Genomic DNA, 12,303 nt, shown 5'->3' with positions numbered 1-12,303 from the left:
AAAGAAAATGAAGCAAACAAAAGAAAAACTGTGAAAGTTTACTTGCGGACGTCCTCGTGAATAAACATAGTTTTGTTCACGGGCGTGAAGAGGAACGCAGCCTCTTGCTGACGTCAAATATAAAATCCTTTCCTTTTCAGTCTTATAGATTTTTTTAGACACCAGTAAAGGACAGCAGTCTCGCTGTAGCAACAAATTTCAGCCTTATCACCCGGTGCCTGTTCTCATGTAACCCCCAACAGACAGAAAGCTGATAATAGACGTGACGCTTCTTCTGCCGTACATGTGGCTGAAAGGAAACGCCTGTTAGGGATTATTATGACAGCTACAACTGTAATAAAACTCTTCGTTTTATGTATTTATTTTTTTTTATAAATTGTTGTTGTCAGGGTTTTTTTTATTGAAATATGCAACATATGCTGAAAGCTGTTTGAATGTGTTGCTCCATTTCGGAAAATGGACTTGAACTTGTTCAAATAAGGAAGTCGACACAGAAAAGCTAAAATATGCACAATACGAAGTACAGATCTGGAACAAACAGAAGAAAATCCCTGTTTCTGAAAAGCTGTTTAGAGTTGCTTTTGATAAGCAGTAAGTGGAATATTAATCAATATACTTTATGATGGCATCTGGACAAAATGTAATCTTTACTGCTAGCTTCATATTTGCTGTATTATGTCTTTACGGTGTAACGTACTTTGAACATCCTCGTTGCTGAAATGAGCTCTACAGACAAACCTGACTTTAAAAAACAGGATCTATGAATTAAAGATCCAGAGCAAAGGGTTACAGTGAATTACACACCTTTGTGTGTGTCTATAGCTTCTCTCAAAAGCCCATTAAATCTCATTTCAACCATTTTCAGACTCATTCCAATTCACCCTCTTTTATTCCAAATACTAACAAATGTAGGACTGTTTAAAGACCTCTGGTGGAAAGCATCCTTTTTCATTTTTTCTTTTTTTTTTTGGAGGGGGGGTGGGTATTATTTATCTAATAATCTCATCCTTGGTGTGACTCTGCCTCCGCGCTGACCACCAAGCCTCCAGGCCACGGGTCTGCTGACCCCCTCACCCCTGACCCTCTCAGCTGGTCAAACTCTAACCCTGGGACAGATGGATAACGGACTCTTTGCTTTATCTCCTCCTGAACACACTCTTCCTCCCTGCCCTCGCCGCAGCCTTTCATTTCACCTCTCGCTGCCCTCCTCTTTCTGTCTCTTCGTCCTCCCTCTCCCGCTCCTGATTACCTAAACTAACAGATCCACTCGTGTCCTAACCCCTCTGTTATACACTCCACTTTCAATTTTTACTTTCTCACCCCCCAACCTCCCCCCTGACACGTCTCACCTGTTCGGCTGCTCTTACGTCGCTGCTCTATTCACATGTTTACGCTTTCTCTTTTCTTTGTGTCCGTAAGCCGTCTTCCACCGAGCGTTTCCTTTCCAACTCTCCTGTTAGACACGTTCGGCATTTTGTCCATGCGACTTAGAAAAGAGTTTTTCGACATTTTGCCACGTCGATAAAAACAAACTGAACCATTTCATTTCGACAGAGAGCAGGGCATAATTGTGACATGGATTAAGGGAGGCAAAAAGGTTTTCATAACTTTTTTACAAATAAAAATCTTAAAAACTTCACTGAAAAAAAAAAAAGAGAATGCAGCTATGACTTTAAAGAAATTGCTTTAGTTGGGCCAAAGTAAGTGAAGTCATGGAAGTTATTATGTTTATGTTTGTTCACCTTTACATCTTCATAGGTTTACTTGGATAAACTCGAGTACTTTTGACCAATTAGCTCTTTGTTTTTAAGCTTTGAGCTTTACAAAACTCCAACTTAGTGTACATTTGTATTAAGGACTTTTACTCTTTTACACTGATCTGATGGGAAGAGTATGGCAAAACGACAAACCTACCAACATCCATCAACCTGATGGGCCAGAGTTCGCTGAATGTGGACCCTGGTATGGGCTAAAGCAAGTTTTGGTTCCCTACCCACACAAAGTTTATTTTGCCTTAAGCATTAGATCGATAGAAATCCCTACCCTTTAGTGGAAATGAACCAATTTAACACATCCGTCATCAATGGATTAGAGCAAACTGATTGTCCCTAGAGCTATGATGGCAGATTGTTCGAATTCTCACTTATCTTCGCCGAAACCGAACTGGAACGCTTCACGTTGAGCGAGCGGTTTTTATAAAAGTGCTGGTGAAGCACGACGTTTGGAAAGCAGCAGCTCAGGTGGCAAAATATGTCAACAAGTCACGCTCTAGTCCGGCTTTTTAGATAGAGGCCGAAGCTAAATGAGAGCAAGCAAGAGGCTCTGTTTGCAGTTTGCCACATGGAAACGGCAAACATGGAGGGAAAAATCCCTGACTGCAACGTCCCCACACTGAAACAGGGTGGTGGCACCGCCATCCTGTGGGTCCTTTTTCTCCAGCTGGAAGATATGAATGTGGCGTTAGCATAAAACGGGGTAATTCTGGCTGAAAATCTTTCGGAAGCTGCAAATGACTTGAGTCTGGGACACAAACATGAAGGAAGAGCAATAGAGTGATTTAGTCCAATGCATATTCCCACTCTAGACCGAAATCCAGCTTGGAATCGGTATCAAGAGAACTGCTGTTCACAGATGCTTTCCATCTGATCTGATTGAACTAGAGCTGTTTTACAAATAAAAACAGAGGGGAGGAAATGAAAATTCACCTCTGCGGACCTGCAGAACTGTCAGAAACAAACAAAAGGTCTTAGTAAAACCCTGAAGCAGCATTCGGTTTTTATGCTCCACTTATCTGGAACAACGTTCAAGAAAACTGCAAAACAGCCGAAAACCTGAGTTCCTTTATATCGAGGCTAAAAATCCACCTTTGATTCATAACGACTGGAACATTGATCAATATGTTTGATGTATATTTTTGCCTGATGATTTTGATTGAATTGGTTACCATTTATGTCGTAAGTCACCTTGAAGGAAAGTCAAATAAACTTGACTTGACTCAGATGTGTGCAAACAGGCACACTTTTCAGATTTTCATTTGTAAAAAGTTCAAAAAGGTAGCGCCTTTTCTTCCACTTCACAATTATGCTCTATAGTGTCTTGGCTCAAAGCCACACAAATATCACACTTGAGTTTTGTAGCTACAACCTGGAAAAATGCAAATAAATAAAATCCAGAGGTTACTAATACTTTTTGTGACCGAAAGCTTAAACTGAGCTGGAGGAGATCTATCATGAAAACAATGTTTTTTATGAATTTATTCTTTCTTTTTTCTTTTGCACTAACAGCATTTGAAGTCACCTTTTTATCCTGAAATAATCCACATTTGTGGCGCCACCCATAACAATTGGGTGAAAACGCCATTAATTCACAAGATTTTAACTGTCAAAATACTTTCTTGAGATTATTATTATTTTTTTATTATTCTTTTTATATATATAAAAGAGCCTGAGCGGCCACCCCGCGGTGTTTAAGTTCTAAATAATTTTCCAGGAACCTTTATCTCCTTCCATGTTTTTATCCCCTCTCCTTTCCCTGGACTAATATATGAGGCCATTATAAACATTTATGCAGCCCCAGAAGCTTCCCGTGCCAAAGGGGCTGACGCTCAGGCGGATCGAACCTTTCGATTGATACTGAAACAATTTGCATACTGATTCTCTTTCAGAGCGCACGGATCCATAACAACACCGCTCGGCTATTCAAATGCGCCTGCACCGAGAAGGAACGGAGAGCAGCGCGGACTGCGGCGCAGGGGAGAAAATAATAATAATAAAATAGAAATAAAAAAAACCTCGGACTTTATCCATGTTATTGCGGGACGGGAGGATTTTTTTTTTTTTTTGGAAACCCGCGCGGCGTTTGCAGGGATCTTTTACCGCGGACTGGATTCGGGACGCTCCGGAGGAGGAGGAGAGGATGGAAACCGAAGGAAGCCGCAGCAGGACTAAAAGGAGGAGGAGGAGGAGGAAGATGAGGGGGAACGCGTAAACATGCAAAAAGACACAAAAAAAAGATAGAAATGCGCACAATACGGACTACATTTGCTTTTTTGTGTGTGATTTTTCTTTCTTTCTTTCTTTCTTTCTTTGCCTGCATATATGTTGGAATTAAAGTGTTCGTGTGAAAGTGGCGCTGCCGCTCTGCGCGCTGGGAGGATGATGAAGACGCATGACAGGAGTGGGATCCTGCGGTAAAGTCGGGGATGTGGAGAGGGGGGTGTGGGGGGAGTGTAGGGGGGGATGGGGGGTCTATACAGTATGTGAGTGCGTGTGGGTGTTTTCAGGAGAAGATGATATTTAGCCTTTTTTTCTATCTGAAAGGAAGAAAAGTAGACATTTCAACCGCCCGGTTGAGTTGATAGGAGTCGTGGAAAGAAATGTTGGGGTGGAGTGGAGGGGGTGGGGGGTGGGGGGGTGCTGCACGCTGTCCGAATCTGACGCACACCGTCCGGATGCGTCTGCACACAAAACTTACAACAGCTGCACCGCATTTCAGACCAGAGGAGGAGGAGGAAGGGGGGCGGGGGGGATTTTATACTGAAAGAAAAGTGCTTTTAATGAAACGCAGCAAAGAACCTGGAGTCCTTCTGCGGAAAACAGTTCAAGAAATTCCACAGATTTGCGTCGTTCGGTGCTTAATATCGACCTTCTTTTAATCTAAAGCTGATCTGCGGTGTTTCGAAGCTTGCCGTTTGAGAATAAGATGATTCGAGCTGTTTTGTGTGATTAAATTAAGTAAATGAATCAATTTTTAAAAAAATAAATGAGAGAGCGCGGCGGTGCGTCGAAAAGAAGGTGATTTTAAGGAAACAGGTCGTCACATCTGTTGGTGGGGAGCAACTCCACCCTGTTGTCGCTGTAAGGGAAAAAAAAAAGGCACACAGATCAAAATGGCGCGATGCAAATATTCCATAATTTGCCGAGTTGGTTTCAGTCTTAAAAAAAATATGGGAAACATTTCTACTTAATTTAAACGGACGGCTTTCGTAAAGTACGTACCGGTCAAACACTCTGTTCGAATTTAACCGAACCGGTGTAACACCTGGTATGCATTTTGTTTGTGTAGGTTTTATTTAATATGAGTAGGAATTATGTCATTTTAACAACTGAAAGAGAATTAAATAAAATAGTTTTTTTTTTCTCCAGCTAATTTTCAAAATTAGTGCAGAGCCGGCTCAAAGTTTTTTCTGCTACCCTTATCATTGATTGGGGCCCCATTGCTTAAGCCCAGTCACCATGACACCAATTGATTTTCATCGTCTTGTGTCTGTCTATTTATTTATTTATTTATTTATTTATTTATTTATTTATTTATTTATTTTACATTTCAATCAAAGTGACTACATCACAAACTGCTACTTGCTTGACGTTTATGTTAATCACTTCACATATTTTTTGTAAATGGCGGCAGAGGAAATGTCTTATTTATTTCATCTGGTTTTTGTGCCTGTTGAGGCATTTCAGCTTTTCAATGAGCAATCAGCAGAGTTAGGTAGCAGGGGTCGACTTGATTGGTCAGTGTTTGCTAGCACACACTGACATTCTTTTCATTAATTCCTGCATTTGTTTGCAGTATGCTGCGCATGAAATGTGGTTCCAGCATAGACAGATACAGCTGAGTAGTATTAATTCTGACTGTTAACATGACCACTAAGCTATGATGAGAAACATCTGCATGACTACAACTTTTAAACATTTTTACTGAATCAAAATATTAAATAAAAAAAAAAGACTTTGATCTTAAAACAAACGTTTCAAAGTAGATTCAAAAGTAAAATCATTCTTTATAAACATCACTGCAAAGTTCAAGTTTTCACATCAACATTTTGTGTGACAAGTCAAGAGCTCTCTGGGGCCCCCTGCTGGCCTGGGGGACCAGGACCATATATAGCAGCATAGATTGTTTATGCCTTGGGCTGGCACTGTTTGAAAAAAATGACAACAGTAAACAATGATATCGAGTGGTGATTGAGACAACTAACTAAACTAAAATAAAACCAATATATAGATTTTTTTTTAAATTTACCCTAAAGTGGCGGCTGGCTAACATTTGCCCTGGAAACCACAGATGTGTCGTTTACTTGCAATGTCTGCTTGAAGGTCAAGAAGCTCAGCTTGCTATCACTTTTGATTTTAGCATTAGCGGTGGCTAAAGCCGGGTTTCAAACATAAACTCTTGGTTACACTGCAGCCTTCTCAGCTACAGGTCTTGTAAAAGTTCTTAACTTTCATTCATCATTCATAATGCACATAAAAGTTCCCATTTGGAACATGTTGGGTTTAATTCAAATGAAAATATCTGGAAAGGAATTATTTACAGATCAATTTAGTCAACGTTGTTATAATTATTGAACGTCATACATACACATAAACATGCTTGACTAATTATATATATATATATATATATATATATATATATATATATATATATATATATATATATATATATATATATATACTCTCCGATATTTATTTTTTGTAGAGTACATGAGTTAAAGTTGCTGCCATTAAAATGTAGGGTGAAGAAAAATGACGAATAGTTGAGCAAAACATGGCAGAAAAAAATAGAATCAAATAAGTAAGTAAAAGCCCGTTCTTCGCCGCGCACCTGTTAAACTAATTCTCGGCTTGTTTGCGTTAGAACCCGAAGCGCCCAGGCTGCAGACCGGGCCCTGCTGGCTATCGTTGACACAGTTTTGTTGCCATAATTGGAGACTCGCAGAAGTTACACGGAGTAATTGGGCGGCATATGGGCGCCTTTTAATGTAAAGTGATGCCTTATTAATCGCACATGACCGCGCGAATCAGAGCAAGTGACGCGGAATAACGCAGGAGAAAAGGCAGTTGATCTGCCCCTGAGCAAGGCAGCAGGTCGGGCATCTGCTGCTCGCCCATGATGGCATTTTTGACTAATTAAAGAAGGGGGGGGGAGGAAATAATAATAATAATAATAGTAATAATAATAATAACAAGTAAATTCCTTAATTAATGAGAAAACTTAAAAAGGCACTTCGAAGTACAATAATTGTTGTTGTAGCAACGAGGGATTTTAGTGAGAGTTCACTTTAATATAAAAGAAGAAGAAAACAAGTTTGCAGAATTAAGAGCGTTATTAAGAGATCATTTGGTGTCCTCTCGATTTATCGATTTAAAAAAAAACTTTTATTTGTTTATTTATTTATTTATTTTATTTTATTTATGTATTTATTTATTTTTATTGGTTTGTTGATGTCTCTGCTTCATTTCCGGTGCGTTCTACAAATGATTTCTGTTTTGTTTTAATAAGAAGGTCGTCTAAATTAAAATACATGTATTTATTAAAGTAGGAATCAATTTATATTTGAAGTTGGCTTTATTAGAACAAATCGTGGGCCTGTGCCTGAGTCCCCTCCAGGAATGATAATTGTATTCAGTATTGATTGGCGCGGTGCGGTGTGTTTCCAAGGCCTGTCGCCAACACCTCAAATATAGCTCAGAAAGGGCAGCCGCGCCAACGCTTCAGTTCACATATGAATCTGCTGAACATCTCAAATTTTCTCAAATATCTTATGTTTTTTTTGTTGTTGTTGTTTTTTGTCTTTTTAAATCTTGGAATTCAGGTAAATTTAATTTTAAGCTTGTTGGCTGTAGGGGTGGCGTACAGTCCCCATATTTGGGATTATGTGGATCCGGCGGATTCAATTATGAGTTAAAAAAAAAAACAAAACAAAAAAAAAAAACGAAGGGAGCGATGCGTTATATGTTCTCTAAAGGTTAATTCACTTTCCCTGCATATGCGCCCTTATTTTCCTCCGACTCCCAACTCAAGTGGGCTCATTTATAAAAGTTCAGCCGATGCCATTTAGCGCGCAGACTTCTGCCTAAATAAGATGTAATTGTCATTTTGAGCTGGGAAGACATGTCGTTTTGGCAGAGCTGCTGAAATATTGATCCGCGCTCCTTCCTTTTTTTTTTTTCTGGGAGGCATTGTTGCTTCTTGCTTGGATATGAAGCTCCAGGTTTCATCAGAGTGTAGCCCATGATTAATCTTTTTTTTTTTAAGTGTAATAATCATGCTTGCAATGTGTTGACACTTTAACTAAAAACTAATACCGTGTACTCCTCGTTTTGTATTTTTTATTCCTCTTTTTGTAAACAAGAGAGTACTATCTACCTGTTGGTTTTTCTGCATCCGTCTTCTTTGTGCACTAACTGAGGTGAAATGTTTCCTCATTCAGAGATGCTTATAGAACAAAACAAAAAAAGAACCAAAAAAAAAACCCCGTTTTTTATATTCTGCGTAAAGCAAATGTCACGGCGCGTAAAAAAAGGCAGGCCCATCACGGCACAATGGCCACAGAGAGCGCAACACACACTAAGCAGGCATGGAGCTATAGGGTCGAGCAGACGAGGCAGCAGCCGATCGATCCGAATAAGAATGTGTAGATGAGGTTTTGCTGCCGAGAGGCCGAACCTTAGCCTTCTTCATCTCCTGCACCTCGTCCGACACTTTGCTCTGGGAAGGTGGACAGATACAAGAGAGCCGGGCTGTGGAAAAAAGTTTTACTAAAACTGAGCTCTTATAGATACACACACATATATATGTGTATGTGCATATATGTATATATACACACACACACACACACACACACACACACACACAAGAAGACACAAGACAATAAATTGCATGTATCAATTTGTTTTTATCTATTTCTGTTTGTCATTTTCATATGTTTTTAAAGAGAGGATTCTATTATTTATTTATTTATTTATTTATTTATTTATTTATTTATTTATTTATTTTACTGTCTATTTTAAATCAGGTGGCACCAAATGAAAACCGAACAATCTTTGTAATCGTTTATCAGTTTTGAAATAGTTTGATTCGATTGCCTTTTCGGTTCCTGTTGAGACTGCCAGCACCTTCCTCTCCCTCCTTCCTTCTGAAAACTTTCTAAAGGCCCCCAGTGAAATAAGTTGGATTACAACCATTTCCAAATTATTATTATTATTATTATTATTATTATTATTATTATTATTATTATTATTATTATTATTATTATTATTATTAGTAGTAGTAGTAGTAGTAGTAGTAGTAGTAGTAGTAGCAGTAGTAGCAATAGCAGTATTCAGTCTGCAGGTTGATTTATTCTTGAGACTAGCTGGAGGTTGAAATCGTACAGGCGCTTCGATGAGGAAGAACAGAGGTGTGCTCGTGCTCGTGTAATTACGCCCGCTGTGTTTTTGTGGTCTTGTTGAGACTTGCCTCTAAACTCCAACCTCCCCCCCCCCCCCCCCCCCCCATTCCCCCACACACACACTCCCCCTCCCACCCTCATTCTTTTTTTACTACACGCTTGAACAGTCACACTTGGATGCATTAGAGTCCCTTTGTCTGGACACACGTCACACACACGCCATTGACATTGACTTCACATCAGAGACAGTTTAACTTCTCTCTCTCTCTCTCTCTCTCTCTCTCTCTCTCTCTCTCTCTCTCTCTCTCTCTCTCTCTCTCTCTCTCTCTCTCTCTCTCTCTCTCTCTCTCTCTTCTTTGTATTTTCTTTTATTCAAATCGTTCAACCAAGTACCGGGTCCATTGTAGCGGGGGTGGGAAGGGAAGAGGCCGACAGATGTGGGGCCCCCAAAGCAGGTCCAAAACAGTGAAAAGTCTGAAAGGTTAATCTGTTCCCCCCGCAGATGTTGGCTTTGCGAGTCTTGAAGCGTCACCTTTGACATGTCCCTCATTCAGCAGGGGGTCCAGAAGGACACTGACCCGCTGCAAGCTGTCACCTCGGCTGAGGACGCCCTGCACTGTACCGCTCTATCAGGCCAAACGAGCCCCCCTCCCCTCCTCCCCCGACATGTTGCTATAAAGGCAGGGGCCGGGCTCTTGTCAGGGCTGGTAAAAACTTTTTGCAGAGCCTCCTGGTATGTCTCAGCATGTCGTTTCTCTCCTTAAAATGAGAATACGTCTAATGAGCATGCGCAAATATGAACCCACCTTGTAAGTTTCTATTTTTTTTTATTTTTTATTTTTTTTAAACAAATTCCCTCACTGTGTGTGACAACACGCTGCTTTATTTTAACATCATTGTGAACTGAATGCTCATGGAGACCAAATGACTCCTCCGGCACAGCGGAGGATTAATATGTGCTGCGCTCAGGCAAATTGGACACACGCTCATGCGCACACACACCATGCTGGGCTTGGTTCGTTAAGCCTAATGGTTGAACAATAGACACATCTGCTCATCTCTTTGTATCAAAAGGGAAGATACCACGGTGTTCTCCGTTTGGTTAAACCGCCACATGCATTTGGCTGCACTGGAGTGTGTGTGAAGGCTGGAGGGGCGAGGGGGGGGGTGAGGGGGGGCTGCAGCTGAACTTCGCCTCTAATCAAAGAATGGACGCATATGTAACACACACACACACACATACACACACACGCACACACACATTCAAGCTAAAAGTTTACAGACCGCGCCTAGATTTGCCCACTAACTTATTACTCCAAACAGTAATAAGATTCATTCGATTTTATTGTTTTAATATTTACATATTTATATCTATTTTATTGTCTATATATATTATTGTTAGTATTTTAAAATCAGGACTTAACTGGTTAAAAATCAACTCCAAATGAACCCGGAAGTGCGAATCATTTGCAGTTAATGATTTAAGGAAGTCCCCGTAAGGAACTCTACTTTCTAAAATAGCAAGCCATACCTAGAAATATAATAATAGTAATTCCCTTAATTACAAGAGGTGACGTATTTACGTAATAAAGTTCTGATATTAATATAAAGCCGGCAGATAAAAGCGTTAGTGGTATATGGACAGTCATATTAAGATTTAATCAAAAAACTGCATCTCACTATAATTACTTGGTATTTTTGCCGTACTTGTCTAATGTTAAAGTGTTCCTAATGCAGACCCCCCAAAAATTATATAATAATAAATAATAATAACATTGAACTGTCACCCTACAGTTTAAATCTCTCCCTCTGTTTAGTTGTGCTGTTATCCACTTCTGGTTTAAATTGTCTAAATATTTACAATTGTGAGCTAGAGTTGATCAAGTTCAGTTCAGACTCAGTGAAAACACTGAAATGCTCCTTTACTATAGCACTTGAAGCAGACGCCAACTTCAGCTATATCCAGATAGCTACAGAACAGCTACCCTTAGCAAAAACAAACACTTCTCTCCTCCTTACAGCAAACATAGAAAAAAAAAACAGTCTATCATTGTGCTCAAGACGAATGAGACACATTTCATATTCATTGTGTGTATTAAGTTTGCAGCTGCACCTGCTTTTTGCAGCAAGAAGGTTGTGGGTTTGAATCCCTGCCATGGTGTTTATGCATAAGTGAGTTCTCTCTGGGTACTCTACCAAACGCATGACTGTTAGGGTAAATTCTCCAATTTAAAATTGCACTTATATGTGTGTGTATGAGTGTGTGTCTGCGTGGCACTGTGATGGACTGACGACCTGTCCAGTGTGTCTCACCCAGTGACCCTGCCTCTCGCCTAATGACTGGTAGAGGGAGACACCCGCACCTCCCCCCCCAGCAAGAATCCGCAAGGATCCATGTTCAGAGACAATGGGAGGATGGATGGAGTTTGCATCTCTTTAAAAAAAAAAAATCTTAACTGTTATTATTAATTATACTAATGTCTGACAACAGTGATGTTTGAAATGTCTAGGATGTCATTCTAGATTTTTTTTTTTTAAATGTAATTCTTACGAGTAGAAGCTCTGATCTCAAATGCCTTTATTACGATTATTGGCACATATTATTTTAGATATCTAATATTGACATCAGTAATTAGGCTAATGTCAACAGTGAAAGTTAGGTTATGGATAGGAAGTGTTGTAGATTTCTAAGAATAGAATTCAGAAAACGTAATTTCACATATGTTATCACTTTTTGCAAATATTGTTGATATAACTTAGGACATTGGAACCTCTACTAGCAGCGCTATGTCTGCTATACGTATTCTTGATTATTTAAGAGTAACTTTCATATACTGGTTTATTAACGAGTAGCAACATTTATGTTTGGGATACCTGAAATGTTGATTGTTTGTAGGTTGAATGTCTTTCTAAATGTCTGAAGATTCATTTTTGTAGATTGGATTCATGGAAATCCTCCAATATCCCACCTGTGTGTCTATTAAATGTTAAAAGGGTTTGCCACGGCCAGTGTTTGATGCCTCATCTTCCTTAATAAAGGTGCGCGACGTCAGAGCAGCAGCGTGGAGGTGTGTGTGTGTGTATGTATGTTAGAGAGAGAGACAGACAGAGAGAGAGAGAGAGAGAGA

The 12,303-nt window shown here is 39.7% G+C and overlaps 1 protein-coding gene across 1 annotated transcript in view; it reads left to right on the top strand.

Moving 5' to 3' along the window:
* Positions 1-6,442: 6,442 nt before the first annotated feature.
* The window catches only part of onecut1 (one cut homeobox 1), a 21,649-nt gene continuing 15,788 nt past the window's right edge, over positions 6,443-12,303 (top strand). Inside the window, 1 exon segment of the mRNA XM_008404765.3 lies at positions 6,443-12,303. This exon segment is cut by the window's right edge and continues 809 nt beyond it. The gene's annotated coding sequence lies outside the window, so the exon portion shown is untranslated.

The sequence above is a fragment of the Poecilia reticulata genome, chromosome 3, assembly GCF_904066995.2.
Source record: "Poecilia reticulata chromosome 3, P_reticulata-male-v2, whole genome shotgun sequence".
NCBI lineage: Eukaryota > Metazoa > Chordata > Actinopteri > Cyprinodontiformes > Poeciliidae > Poecilia > Poecilia reticulata.
Note: the sequence above shows the minus strand (reverse complement) of the source record. Positions and strands in the feature narration are given on the sequence as shown.